We start from the raw sequence: 14,638 nt of genomic DNA on the forward strand, positions 1-14,638 counted from the left end.
GTTTAAAATTGGGTCGCCACGTCAAAATCCAAGATGGCCGCCGCCATGTATGTCTGAACCTTGTGAGATGAATATCTTGAAAAATAAGCGAAATACCAACTTCTAATCTGGTGTGTGGGTGTATCTACGCATAAGGAAGAACGCTATTGAAAATTGGGTGGCCACGTCAAAATCTAAGATGGCCGCCTCCATGTATGTCTGAACCTTGTGAGCGAAATATCATATCATAGCATGTTTTCTGCATCTTCCACTTTGTCAACTCACATCACTTCACCGACGGGGGACCTAGGCGTAACGCTTGTTCCCTTTGTTTGTGCTGGTGCGATTTGGCTTCGTGGCAGGCGGACGACTTTTGTCCATGGCTTGGCTGTTCCTGGCTCGTGTGCGATCGTGGAGAGGAGGAATAAGAGTCAGTCAGTCAGTCAGTCTGTCTGTCTCTCTCTCTCTCTCTCTCTCTCTCTCTCTCTCTCTCTCTCTCTCTCTCTCTCTCTCTCTTCTTTCTCACACACATGCTGGCTTCATGGCGAGCGCACGCTTTCTGTCTCGGGCTCGGAGTCACGTCTGGCTCGTGTGTGCTTGCGAGGAGAGCTTTTCCAGAGCTGTTGTGGACAACTTTCACGTTTCAGTGTGAGGAGGAGGGATTGGCGACAGTGGTGCTCTTTGGAAGCGCTATGGGTGGTTGTGTTGTGCTTCCCCGGACAGCAGAGGGACACGAAGAAGGGCGTCGTCGAAAAGTACCTCACGTTTGGACGTCGAGGAAATTTTGTGCGCTTCCCGCGTGGAGGCTTCAAGGATCGCCGACCACCCAGCGCCTACACGTTCTCGTTGAAGCCAAAGCTGAATGCCGGCACATTAGAAAGGGATTTTCTTTTATTTTAGCTTTTCCCCTATCTTGTCGTTGTGAGTCTGCGAGTGGAGCCGTCTCAATTAGGAATTATAGTTTTTACCTCGCCTTTCATTTTAATCTCTTGCATTTATTTTAATTAAATCCTTTATCGTTGCATTTCATTTGTTGTATTCTTGCTTTTCCTTGTCTCGTTTCTTTGTTGTGGGGTTCGGATTAACCCTGTGTGCCGTCGTACAGGTAAGTCGTCAGTTCCTTCCCATCCCGCACGTGCCAAAAAGTACCGCCAAGTTTCGATCTGCTGCCTCTGAGTTAACCATTCGGCTATCTGCCGGCCGTGATCTTAATCACTGGCGACACGACAATATTCAACTGAAACTTGGTACATGGCTTTATTATGATAAGTTACAGAACAAGTTTGAGTTTCGTGGTGTTTCCCCATTTTTTTCATGGAGTTCTGTTCATGCTTGCCCTCTATCTGCCCTATTCAGTCTGTGCTCTTTTGACCACCTCCCCTCTGCATGGAAGTCAGAAAACATCACTCCCATCAACATGAAGGGTGCAACAACTGATGATACCAAATATAGGCCAGTGAGCTTATTTCCAATTATAAGCAAAGGCATTGGAGTCCATCATTGCTTCTGATGTCGTCTTTCCTGTTTTCAAACGGCTTATCAATTTGGATTCCAACTCAGTCACTCAAATACGGACAGGCTTCTGCTCCTCTCTCAGCAATCGTTTATGCCCTCAATCTCCAACAAGAGGTCAAGACCATCACCCAGGACATGCCTTTTGCATTCGACACAGTCTTGCATCCTGCTTTGCTTGACAAGCTCTCTACCTGTGGCATATAGGGCTGCCTTCATTCCTAGGTTTCAGACTTCCTCCACTCAAGCAGTCAATACGTTGCCATCAATGGAACCCTCTACTACCCTCCCGCAGTCTAGGCTGGAGTTTTCTAAGACAGTGTTTTGGGCCCAGTCTTTTTCTTCATCTATATAAATGACTTCTCCGTTGGGATGGAAAACCTTATCTACCTTTTTACAGACAAGTCCACATTATGTCGTACACTTTCATCCACCTGTTAGGCAGACAGCAGCTACTTCTCTCTCTACTGATGTGGAAATTAATAGACGCTGGTCTGATAAATTGAATCCTGGAATCCTAGAAAATCTCAGTCTCACCCTATCACTGTGGATGGATCATCAAACAAACCCACTGATCTATTTCCTTAATCATCAATTGGAAGATATTGTTACATCTATGGGGGGTAGATGAAAGAATACCATAGGAGAGATAGGATTGTGTAATTAATAGCATGGACCGTGTGACACATAGGAGAAATCTCGATGTACAGTAAGTCGGGAAACTGTAACTTAAAGTTGTTTAAATGTTCTTCACACGGGGGAGGGAGGGGGGGGGGTGAAGACATGCTAATTAGTGGTAGGGTTTAAGGATAATTCTCCCGAGTGCGTGCATTCCCTCTGTAATTTTCCCTTTACGTTTTGCTGAAACAACATCTTTAAACAACAACAAATGCCAACTACAAGTCAAGCTAAGCTGGCCCCATGGACATGAGCCGGCAAGTAAGCCCACCCCTATGAACACTCACGGCAAGAAGGACACGCCCAGAAGAGGTGGGGCTGCACCATGCAAGGGGGTGGAGAAAGCGTCGGCAGGTCACGCCCCTGAGGGACATCATTGGTCCAGAGGACGTGGGCAGAGCATGAGACAATTTTTAAGGAGCTTTGCGATTGGTCGGAGTGACGTCAGAGGAGCTCATGCGGTTTAGGCTTGGTGAAGAAGGCTTTGCCATCTTTGGTTTTGTGCTTGAGAAGAAGCTGGACAATTTCTGGGTCTTTTGTTTGGTGTTCTGGAGAAGCAGGATGCTAGCGATTGTGTGTGCTGTGGAGGAGAGGTGGCATTCGGAAGGAGCATTGGGACTGCAGGGAACGGAGGAGAGAAAGAGGCCGTCTTTGCCTCACGCACTTGGTGCCTTCGTCGCCATTGCCAACTTGTGTGCTTCCCGAGCACGAGGCTCTGAGCTTCGTCACCGTTGTCAACCTCGGAAAAAGGAACCATTTGGACCACCGATAAGTACTGGCCGGCCAAAGAGGATTTCTTTTCATTTAATTACTTCCCCCTGTGTGTGTATTTGAGTCTGTATGAGGTACCTCAGTTAGGAAATTAATTTACCTCAGCTTTAATTTCGCTATTTTCATTCTGTGCCTTATTTTCATTAAATTAATTGTGTTGCATTTTTATTGTTGTGTTTATTTGTTGTGGTTTCGGAATAGACCCGTGTGCTTCGTGTAGTTAGGCTTTCGTGGTTCTTCCATCCCCGTGCGCGCCATAACAGTCAAAAGATCGAAACTCACCTCAGGAGTAAAAGCAGTTCGGCTATTCGTCCAAGTCTGGTCTTAACAAGCTATGGACACGAAAATATTCAGTATCTTTAACTTATAGGCCTTACCATCAGCCATGACCTTTCTTGGGCCAACCACATAGCAAAGTTTGCCTCCAAAGCCAGCCGCAGACTAGGCATCCTCCTTCGATCGAAATATTTCCTTGGAAGATCAGAACGACTCAGTCTTCAAGGCCTTGTCTGTATCTCAATGGAGTAATGCTCTGCACTATGGGCTGGTGCCCCAGCATCACATCTGTTTCTCCCTAATTCTATGGAATCTGAAGATCTCCACATCATTGATATCTCCCGTGATGAGGCTGAAGCATTAGTTATATTGCTGTCACATCACCAGCAGGTAGATTTCCCCTCTGCTTTCTCCTAACTCTTCTCAAGCATTGCTGCCTCCTAGTCCCCCAATCCATCCCAGCAACTCCATTATGCATGTATTCTTCAATTAATCCCTGCCTGGTTAAAATTCCCAAATCCAGGCAGATTGCACACACCCACTCTTTTATTCCACACTTTGCTCATCCATGGAAGCACCTTCCAGAGGCTGTTCTGTCTCACTTTTTCCTGCTGGGCATCAATAAAGCAGTGCATCAATCATCATCTGTTGTCATTCACGATTCTGACCTATGATCTTTATTAACTCCATTAACCTTTCCTAATCCAACCATCTTGCTATTTTTAGTGTTGCCTCTTCTCCTGTCCGTTTATTCACTTGATGTTCGTTCCACTGCCAGTTCTACCTTGCTCTTCTATCTAGCTCGCTCCTGCAAAGATAAACAAGCGGTATAGGTAGCCTGAGGGTGAGCACTTGGGTGGGCATGCTCGGATTTGTGCTATAGGGTTAGTGTTGGGATTAGTGTTGGGGTTAATGCTGAGTTTAGCGCTGGCAGACTCCCATTTTGATCCCCTCCACCCCTTTCCACTGTATGCTCCAAATTTGCTCTCTGTTAGCTTCCCTCTCCCCTTTACTCCTGTTTCCTCCAAAGTGTGCACAAATAAATACATTACTTTTGCATATATATATATATATATATATATACTAAGGGCTCCATATGAACCCTTCGAGTCCCAACAGTTCAAAAGACATCGTCAATGAAGTGTTATTGGTGAGCATGCTTTGATCCACGAGAAAGCCAGACTGTTGTTATGGAGACAGGTGAACCCACTGACATGTGACCAGAACTAAGAATTCAGCGATAACAGCCGGATGCCTTGACCACAGAGACCAATGTGACACCTCAATAAATCACTTGTGGGCAGCTCACCACAGGTCACTGCATCCGTGCGTGGGTGCTTGCAGGCCTGAGGCATGTATTGCTGAGGAGGAAAATAAAAAGGTTCCATCCCATCAGGTTTGTGGACATCAGATTGTCAATGCCTCACAGACTAGTTGGCAGGGGAAATGCACTTTGTAGGCCACCTGTGATCTAGTTTTTTGCTTGTTTTCATATGGTACCGTTTGCTTTTGCTGGGCTTTGGCCCGTAATGGAAACCAGGAAACCAGGGATGAGAAATCCATGAATAGCGTTAAAAATGCTAAACTCAAAATGAAACTCTTTTCAATCCTAGCACAAGTTTCCACCACACTTCCTTTGAGAGATTGCTAAGATTCACGACCTGTTTGATCTGAGAGATGGAATTCATAGGCCAAAGCACAGCACTGGGGAATGAAATGGTGCAGCTAGCCCACATTTTCATCTATTTACATGGAACATGAGCGAATGAGGAGAGGCCAAAAGGGTGAGTGACAAAATTAAAATATAGAATAAGAATAGAAGGGAGTAGGGGTTGAGTATGAAAAAGAGAAAAGGGAATGAAGGAGGCAAAATAGAAATGCAGACGTATAGGCCTTCCAAGGAGGTCATCGTTCTACTATTTTGCATACGTATAATGTAGATGGCCTCTGGGTGCAAAGTGGTGTACTGTCGGAAAAATTGCAGCCTCAGCACTTACAGTAATTCCAACAAGAAGGAGAATTGCTTTGCAATACATGTCCCCTACCTGTCCCGACGAATGTTCTTGTTCCAAGCAAAAAGGGCATAACTCTTGATAAAACTCTTGATAACACCGTGAAAAATTGATAAAACGCCCCGAAACTGAAACTTATTCTGTAATTTATCATAATAAAGCCATGTACCAAGTTTCAGTTGAATATGTTAAAAGGTATGGGAAAAAGTCTGAAAACCACAGGTGGGACGGACAGACAGACAGAGGGCAAACGTATTGTCCCCTATGGGTAGGGAAATAATAAACTTAGTTTTTCTGAGGTTTTTTTTTTCTTTAAAATCACGAGATAATGATAAGGTTTCTGCATGGAGATAGCTTCAGCCAAAGGAATCTACCATAGAAAACACAATGTGAGTTTGTGTGTTTGTACAGATGTCTGTCCCCCTTCATACGGTCATGTTTTAAAGGCCAATCTTTTAACATGAATGTGTGTTCACTACGTCTACGGGGTAATTAGTAACTATGTATCGTGAGTAATTATGTCTCTTGTATTACGTCTCTTGTATTGGCATTGCAGACGGTAGCTTGAAAACTGAACTTCAATGGCGGTGTACAGAAGCGTTTTTTTTTGTTTTGTTTTTTAAATAACAATAAATACAAGAAGCAGGATGTGAAATTCGGTGCACATAATGTGCAATGCATGCAGAGTAAAACGAGTGTCCATTTATGTCTGGAGGATGTCTAATAAATAAAGAAGATAAAAGCACACACATAGGCATAGTGATTGGGGGGGGCAACCGCCCCGAGAGCGAAGTGGATGGGGTGCCAACATGTTTTCCTGCTCCATTTTGTTGTGTATAAATTATAATACAACGAACTCCTCGTAACTTTCAGAACCACCTTTTACATTTTAATCTCTGTGCTACTTCTTAACTTCATGATGTTTACAAACTCTTTCCAACCGGTGCAACATTTTAAAATCACTAATCAGTAACTAAATCTGTATTAGTAATTAAGCGTCTGCCGGCTGTGTAAATCTCTTGTATTATCGAATTGTTTTGTGAATCTTCCAGGAGATGAGGTTTTGAATTCTGTGATACAGATACCACCCATGATAGGCCGAAGGGAAGGAGGGGTTATAATTGTTGGATAGATACACTACATGACAAAAAGTATGCGGACACCCCTTCTAATTAGTGGATTCAGCTGTTTCAGCCACACCTATTGCTGACAGGTATATATAATCAAGCACACAGCCATGCAATCTCCATAGACAAACATTGGCAGTAGAATGGGCCAAACTGAAGAGTTCAGTGACATTCAATGTGGCACCGTCATAGGATGCCACCTTTCCAACAAGTCAGTTCGTCAAATTTCTGCCCTGCTAGAGCTGCCCCGGTCAACTGTAAGTGCTGTTATTGTGAAGTGGAAACGTCTTGGAGCAACAAAAGCTCAGCTGCGAAGTAGTAGGCCACACAAGCTCACAGAATGGGACCGCCGAGTGCTGAAGCACGTAAAAATCGTCTGTCCTCGGTTGCAACACTCACTACCGAGTTCCAAACTGCCTCTGGAAGCAACGTCAGCACAACAACTGTTCGTCGGGAGCTTCATGAAATGGGTTTCCCTGGCCCAGCAACCGCACACAAGCCTAAGACCACCATGCGCAATGCCAAGTGTCGGCTGGAATTGTGTAAAGCTCGCCGCCATTGGACTATGGAGCAGTGGAAACGCATTCTCTGGAGTGATGAATCACGCTTCACCATCTGGCAGTCCGACGGACAGGTCTGGGTTTGGCAGATGCCAGGAGAACGCTACCTGCCTGAATGCATAGTGCGAACTGTAAAGTTGGGTGGAGGAGGAATAATGGTCTGGGGCTATTTTTCATGGTTCGGGCTCGGCCCCTTAGTTCCAGTGAAGGGAAATCTTCATGCTACAGCATACAATGACATTCTAGACGATTGTGTGCTTCCATCTTTGTGGCAACAGTTTGGGGAAGGCCATTTCCTGTTTCAGCATGACAATGGCCCTGTGCACTAAGCGAGGTCCACACAAAAATGGTTTGTCGAGATTGGTGTGGAAGAACTTGAATGGCCTGCACAGAGCCCTGACCTCAACCCCTTCGAACACCTTTTGGATGAATTGGAACGCCGACTGGGAGCCAGGCCTAATCGCCCACCATCAGTGCCCGACCTCACTAATGCTCTTGTGGCTGAATAGAAGCAAATCCCCGCAGCAATGTTCCAATATCTAGTGGAAGGCCTTCCCCTGAAGAGTGGAGGCTGTTATAGCAGCAAAAGGGGGACCAACTCCATATTCATGCCCATGATTTTGGAATGATATGTTCGATGTTCGGTGTCCACATACTTTTGGTCATGTAGTGTATGTAGTAATGACGTAATTACATGTCGAGCTGATGCAGATGTCTAACGCCGTGCGAGCCCAATTAGCAATGGCGAGAATCACGTGACAAGTTAGTTATTTAAGAATTTCTTGTTCCTCTCTCTTTTACTTTCGACGTCGTGGATTTGAATCCACTGACCTCTGTACGAATTAGATGGGGTGCCTAACGTTAATTGGTCGGGCGGTCATGAACCCACCAGAAACACTCCAACTGCCATATTCCTCTGCCGACAACACAGAAAATCCCGTTTCCATTAATACAAATACTTGCTTCAAGGTTCACATTTCTTAAGAAAATTCCACCTTCCTACTTGATTTTGCTCCTCTTCCACTTGCTTTTAATCCATTCCCACATTATTTTAGTCCATTCCCGGGTTGAAAAAGCATTGTTATAGTATGTACGTATTGCATTATGAAATGCCTTCGTGTGCTGTTTATGTTTGTGAAAACCTCGATGGTTGTGATCAAAGGAAAAGAGGAATCACATTTCAATAAGTGGAATTCACCTTAGTTACGATTCAACGTGCGGGAACTCATGGGAGAGCAAAGATGGCAAACAAATGACTGCAAAAAATGCGCTTCCCCTGCTATCTATAGAATAGAGATTAGTGTTGGAATCCCCACTTTTCTATAACTTCACTCTCTTTATAATGTGTGTGGCCATCCGAAGATAATTCTTTATTTTTTTCTCTCTTTCACATGTAGAGTTTCCTTACGCCCGGCCTGTGTGTACATACAAGATATGCCATGACGTATGGTGGGTGAGGACAGATGTGTGAGGAAAAAAAAAAAAGCAAAGATGGTGCAGGCATTCAAAGGGTCTGGACTCTGGTCAAAAGGGTAAAAGTGGTGAGAGGCCTCAACGGGTGTGTTGTGCTGACAGGATGGCCTCGAGACGTTGCCTCGAAGCTGTCTTGCTTAGGTTGGAATCCCGACCCAGCTATAAACAGTCATCCTGGTGTTTCACAGGCAGGGGTATTCATCAATGTGTGTGCTGTCCCTCAGATGAACATTAAACGGGTGTCCCATCTGCTGGCATTAGTTGGTGGATGTTAAAGTTCCCATTAAAGCGCGGCGTTACGCGCGCTGCTTGCGAGCAAGGAGGAAGCAGACAAGCGGTAACCCGCGACAAGCGGTCCACCAGGTCCCGCGAGGGGGGCAGAGGTCCCACCAGGTCCACGTGGACGTCGTCAAACCGGCGTTCCGGCACCGTGAACGGGGCCAACGTGTGCCGGTGCACCTTGGCGCGCTGGCACGCGAGGCACGTCCTGGCCCAGCCGCGGACGGCCTTCCGGAGGCCATGCCAGACGAACTTGTCGGCGATCAGCCTTTGGGAGGCCCTCGCGCCCGGGTGGGACAGGCCGTGGATGGCGTCAAACACCTGGCGCTGCCAGCCCGCGGGCACGATGGGGCGAGGACGCCCGAGGGAGACGTCGCACAAGAGGGCCGCGCCCGCGCCGTCGAACGCCACCTCGGTGACGCGGAGGCCCGTGACGGCGGTCCGCAAGGCCTGGACGTCGGGGTCAGCGGCCTGGTCTGCTGCCATCCGGGCATAGTCGATGCCGAGGTGGACTGCGTGGGCGATGGCCCGGGAAAGGCAATCCGCCACCGGGTTGTCCTTCCCCGCGACGTGCTGGATGTCCGTCGTGTCACGTCCGAGTGGTGACGCTGCTGCTGGGCCGACCACGGCTCGGTGACCTTGCCCATCGCGAAGATCAGCGGCTTGTGGTCGACGAAGGCAGTGAACGCACGGCCCTTGAGCAGATGGCGGAAGTGCCTGACCGCCAAGTGAAGCCCGAGCAACTCGCGGTCGAAGGTACTGTAATGGCGTTCGGGCGGGCGAAGCTGCCGGCTAAAGAATGCCAGCGGTTGCCAAGCTCCAACCACCCATTGCTCGTGCACCGCGCCCACCGCGTAGTCCGAGGCATCGGTGGTGAGGGCGATCGGTGCATCGGGCGCCGGGTGCGCGAGCATGGTGGCGTTAGCCAAGGTGAGCTTCGCGCCCGTGAACGCCGTGTCCATCTGCTCGGTCCAGGTAACGTCGCCTTTGCCCGGCTTACCTCGGAGAGCTTCGTGCAGGGGGCGCAGGAGCTGGGCGATACGGGGCAGGAACCGATGGTAAAAGTTCACCATGCCCAGGAACTCCTGCAGCCCTCTGATCGTGCGGGGGCGCGGAAAACCCTTCACCGCCTCCACCTTGGCCGGCAGGGGGACGGCTCCGTGCCTGGTGACACGGTGCCCCAGAAAATCGATTATGGTGGCGCCGAACCGGCACTTTGCAGGGTTCACAATCAGGCCATGCTGGCCCAGGCGTTCGAAGAGCGTGCGGAGGTGGCGTAGGTGCTCTTCGCGGGAAGCGCTGGCGACGAGGATATCGTCCAGGTAGACGAAGACAAAATCCAAGTCATGCAGGACGCTGTCCATCAGTCGCTGGAACGCCTGAGCCGCATTCTTCAGACCGAAGGGCATGCGCAGGAACTCGAAGAGTCTGAATGGCGTGATGACCGCCGTCTTCGGGACGTCCTCCGGCCTGACGGGGACCTGATGGTAGCCGCGTATGAGGTCCACCTTCGAGAAGAAGGACATGCCCGCCAAACGGGCGGAAAAGTCCTGAATGTGGGGGACGGGGTAGCGGTCGGGAGTCGTGGCGTCATTGAGATGGCGATAGTCCCCGCACGGTCGCCATCCCCCGCCGGGCTTCGGCACGATGTGCAGCGGCGACGCCCAAGCACTCTCTGAGCGCCGAACGATGCCGAGTCGCTCCAGGGTAGCGAACCCCGCTTTTGCCACCGCCAGCTTCGTCGGCTCGAGGCGGCGTGCCCGGGCGTAGACCGGTGGCCCGACGGTGGGGATGTGATGGGCCACCCCGTGCTTGACGGCCCCCGCCGAGAAGGTGGGCCGCATGAGGGCCGGGAAGCTGGCGAGGAGGCGGGTGAATGCGTCCGCTGCCGGAAGCGTACAGACCAACGTGGCCGGAACCGAACCGTTCGGCAAGCCGCTTGGCAAGCCGCTCGTTGAGCTGGGCAATGCACAAGCGAGCGAGCTGAACGTCTCGGCCTGGACAAGACGTCTGCGCTTGACGTCGACCAGGAGCCCATTAGCGCACAGGAAGTCCGCGCCAAGCAGTGCCATGGGCACGTCGGCGGTGACGAACGTCCATCGGAAAACCTGCCCTCCGAACCGCAGAGAGAGGCAGCGTTTTCCGTACGTACGGATGGGCGTCCCGTTCGCGGCAAGCAGCGCGGGGCCCCCACCCGCGGCGTGCTTGTCTGACGTGCCGGCGGGAACGACACTCACCTGTGCTCCCGTGTCGCACAGGTAACGGCGCCCGGAGAAGGTGTCCGTTATGAACAGCAGGCTGCTCGAACGGCCGGCGCTCAATAGCGGCGATGAGCGCCGGCCCAGGCATTTCCCGACCTGTTGAAGGAGCATGGCGGATGACACTGCCGAGCTTCGTGGCCGAACTTGGCGTGGAACCAGCACCAGGTGGTGGAGCTGGAGGAGCGCGGCTGGCTCCGCCAGGCCGGTGGAGTTGGCGGGTTTCCCCGCAGTGGCGGTTTTCGCCGCGGCGGTGGGCGGGGCGTGGCTGCGGTCACGAGGTGCGTATCAGCATGCTGCGTATGCTGTATAAGCTGATGCTGTGGATCAGCAGCATCAGCAGCAGCATCAGCAGCATCAGCCACGAGGGCCGTGACGGCCACGCCGACTCTCGCCCGCGTGTCCGAAGCGGCGAAGTACTTGTCCGCCTCAGCTGCCAATGCTCGGGGTTCCGTTAGCCCGGTCCCGGCCAACGCGAGGCGAACCTGCACTGGAAGTTGGCGACGGAAAAGCGCCCGGAATAGAGAACCGGGGGCTTCGTCGCCCAACAGTGACAGCATATGGTCCATTCGGACCGACGGGCACGTGTCACCGAGCTCGGGGAGATCCAGGAGGCGGTCGGTCCGTGCGTCGTCCGTGAGGCCGAACGTGGCTAGGAGTAGCTGCTTGAGTGCCTCGTACTTGTGGCCGTCCGGTGGGTGGCGAAGGACGGACACAACTCGAGCGGCCGTGCCGGGCCCGAGGGAGGCGACGACGTGGCAATAGCGCGTGTCATCGCCGGTGAGGCGCCGAAGCTGAAATTGGGCTTCGGCCTGGACGAACCAGACTTCAGCCTGAGCCTCCCAAAATTCGGGAAGTTTGATGAAGTTGGCCATGGCAATGGCGTCGCGTGTGGAAGGATCGCTCCGGCAGATCCAACGTCAAGGGGGTCACCAGTAAAGCGCGGCGTTACGCGCGCTGCTTGCGAGCAAGGAGGAAGCGGACAAGCGGTAACTTATAAGCGTCTTTATTTCAGGAGCTCACTGTAACACTGGCGCGCTCCGGGCTGCGCGCCCGGTGTATATCATGAGGACACGCCTACCCCTCGGGCGTGGCCACCGCCCACTTGGTGCGCGGAATGATGTCACCACGCCAGTGGGCTTTTGTGTCCGCCACACCATGGTGTTCTTCGTGAAGAGTAGCTGAGCTTTTGCCGACAGCAAGGCAGTGTTATAGGGGAAAACATTGAAACATACATGTCTGTTTGTTTATTTGTGGGACGAAATGCATTGAAACTTGCTAGTTGTACTTGGGGTGCATATGAACATTTTGCTCAGCTGGGATGACCACCCCAAACATAGGCTTTTACTTTTACGTGAAAGTGTGGAATCATCACAGATATGGGTCAATTATCCTACGTGGTAATGCACTCCTGTACTGCTGCACAGAATAACTTGAAAACCGGATGTTATCATGAAAAAAATCTAACTCCCAGAATTTGTACAAATCATTCTAAAATGCACCAATTCTGTGTTAGAATATAATTAAAACAACAGTCATTATCACAAAGCTTGTGGATCACAAGTCACATACACTTGTGGACCACATACAAGGCTTTCATCCACAGCTCAATGGAATACTGCTCTCCCCTCTGGGCTGGTGCTCCTGCCTCACACCTAGCTCGTCTTCACGCTGTTGAAACCAAAGCATTCAGAATCATTGGAATCTCCCGCGATGAAGCTAACTCCAAGGGCCTCTCACTCACTCACCGCAGGCAGGTTGGTGGTCTTTCCGTCTTCTACCGACTCCTCTCTGGCCTTGCCCCCCCAGCTCTCTCTGGGCTCTGTCCCGCAAATATTCCTACAGGTCGCACAAGATCTGCCTGCAACCCTCTTATGGTTAAACTGCCAAAATCAAGACTCTCTGCTCACCTTCACTCCTTCATTCCTCTTTTCTCCCGCCTCTGGAACAAACTCCCTCACTCTCTTCAAGCCCACTCCACCCTCCAGGTCTTTAAAACAGCTGTTCACCACCATCTCTTATCTTCCCCCATCCAAAACCTTGATCTTTTCTACCCCCGCTAATTTCACCCCAATTCCACTTTTTTGAAATACCAACTTCTGTCCTGGAAGTCCTTGGTGTCCTTGTGTTTTATACTTCTCCATCCCCCCCCCCCCCCTCCCCTTCCGACGCCTCCTCCCCCCAAGCCCTCTCCCTTCTACACATCTCCCTGCTCTCAAATGTTGTGTTTGTGTGCTTCCCCTTCTCTCCCCATCTTGTCTTCCGCTCCCTCTTTTTATATATTTTGTTTGTCTGGTTGATTTGTTTGTGAAGTAAATGTTAGCTCTTTCACGAGCCTCGATTCAGTATACAAAAAAAAAGAAAAAAGAAAAAAAAGTCATATATTGCTCCTGGCTGACTCTACTCTTTCATGTTTGTTTCAGAATTGGTAGTGTTTATAATTTGCTTCTGTTGCTTGGATGTGCCTTTTACGTCGAAATTGATAATCCCATCCACATCAGTGTAACACCAAGGGTAATATATACCGGTTACCGACTACACTGGAGCCCAAACTCCAAGAATAGCCGAGCTATCACCGTCTTTTATGATCCGACAGCGAGCGAGCGGTTAATTTTCTTTTGTGCCCTGGTGTGGTTTAATACCTATGGAAAAGGCATGGAATAAAAAAAATCCTGAAGTTTCTGTAGTACTCAAAGAAGGATTGAGCATGAAGCTGTCCAGAGTCGAGAGCTGCAATAGCTGCAAGGACAAGGAGGGCAGGAGAGAAGTGAGAGTGTTAATGAGTGCAAGGTTTGTCAATCCCAGGCAAGAGCTCAAGTGAGAGCCAAGCATTTGGTTTTATGGCCAGCTCTCCCATCCTGGCCAACTGATAACAATGGACCAATCACTGCATCTCCACATATGTGTGGATGGCAACCACCAGGTAGGATGGTCAACAAATATCAATATTCATGGTCTCTATATTTGGGGCACAGCGGGCCAATCACCAACCCGGAAGTTCAAACATGGTCTGAGGTCTAACATAGGTCTTTGCCTTGAGGTCCCACTCGACAAGGATGTACATTAGCTTCACCCACAAAAACAAGGTCTGCTTCCCACACACTGACAGACAGCTAGGAGGAATCTTCTTCCACGATGGGTGGGAGAGACACGTTGCATATCCCCTTCAATCCTTGCCCGGTCTTGCCCAGATGAGGTAACACGATGTGAGGAAAGCGTGATAAAGATGCCACACCGTAATCACCAATATTGTAATCACTGCTGTGAGAGGGGTGATGTAACAGGAGGTGGCGAAAGTGTGTGATGAAGACGCTGCACCGTAATCACCAATACCGTAATCACCGCTGCGAGAGGTGAGGAAACACGAGGTGCGGAAAGTGTGTGATTTGTCGTACCATCTAGATTTGAGATGGACTGTTGTTTGCTGATGTGGATAGCCACGATAACAATAGACACGAACAATGATTGTGGGAAAAATCTCACACCCTATTGATCAATGACATGACCAATCACCGAGTGAAGTGAAAAACGGGAACACCCAATTGGGCAGTGCTCAATTGACGAGTTAATATTGCTGACATAGCTACAGCCACACAACCTATATTTATTACAGTAGATTGGACAATGCCATCCCCTTATGACAGTAGCAAGGAACAACTTATCCAGATCCCCGAGCTGACGGATGACCAAAACGAGCTTAAACTCCGAGGCGT

The sequence above is a fragment of the Myxine glutinosa genome, chromosome 8 (assembly GCF_964187855.1).
Source record: "Myxine glutinosa chromosome 8, kmMyxGlut1.1, whole genome shotgun sequence".
Classification (NCBI taxonomy): Eukaryota; Metazoa; Chordata; class Myxini; order Myxiniformes; family Myxinidae; genus Myxine; species Myxine glutinosa.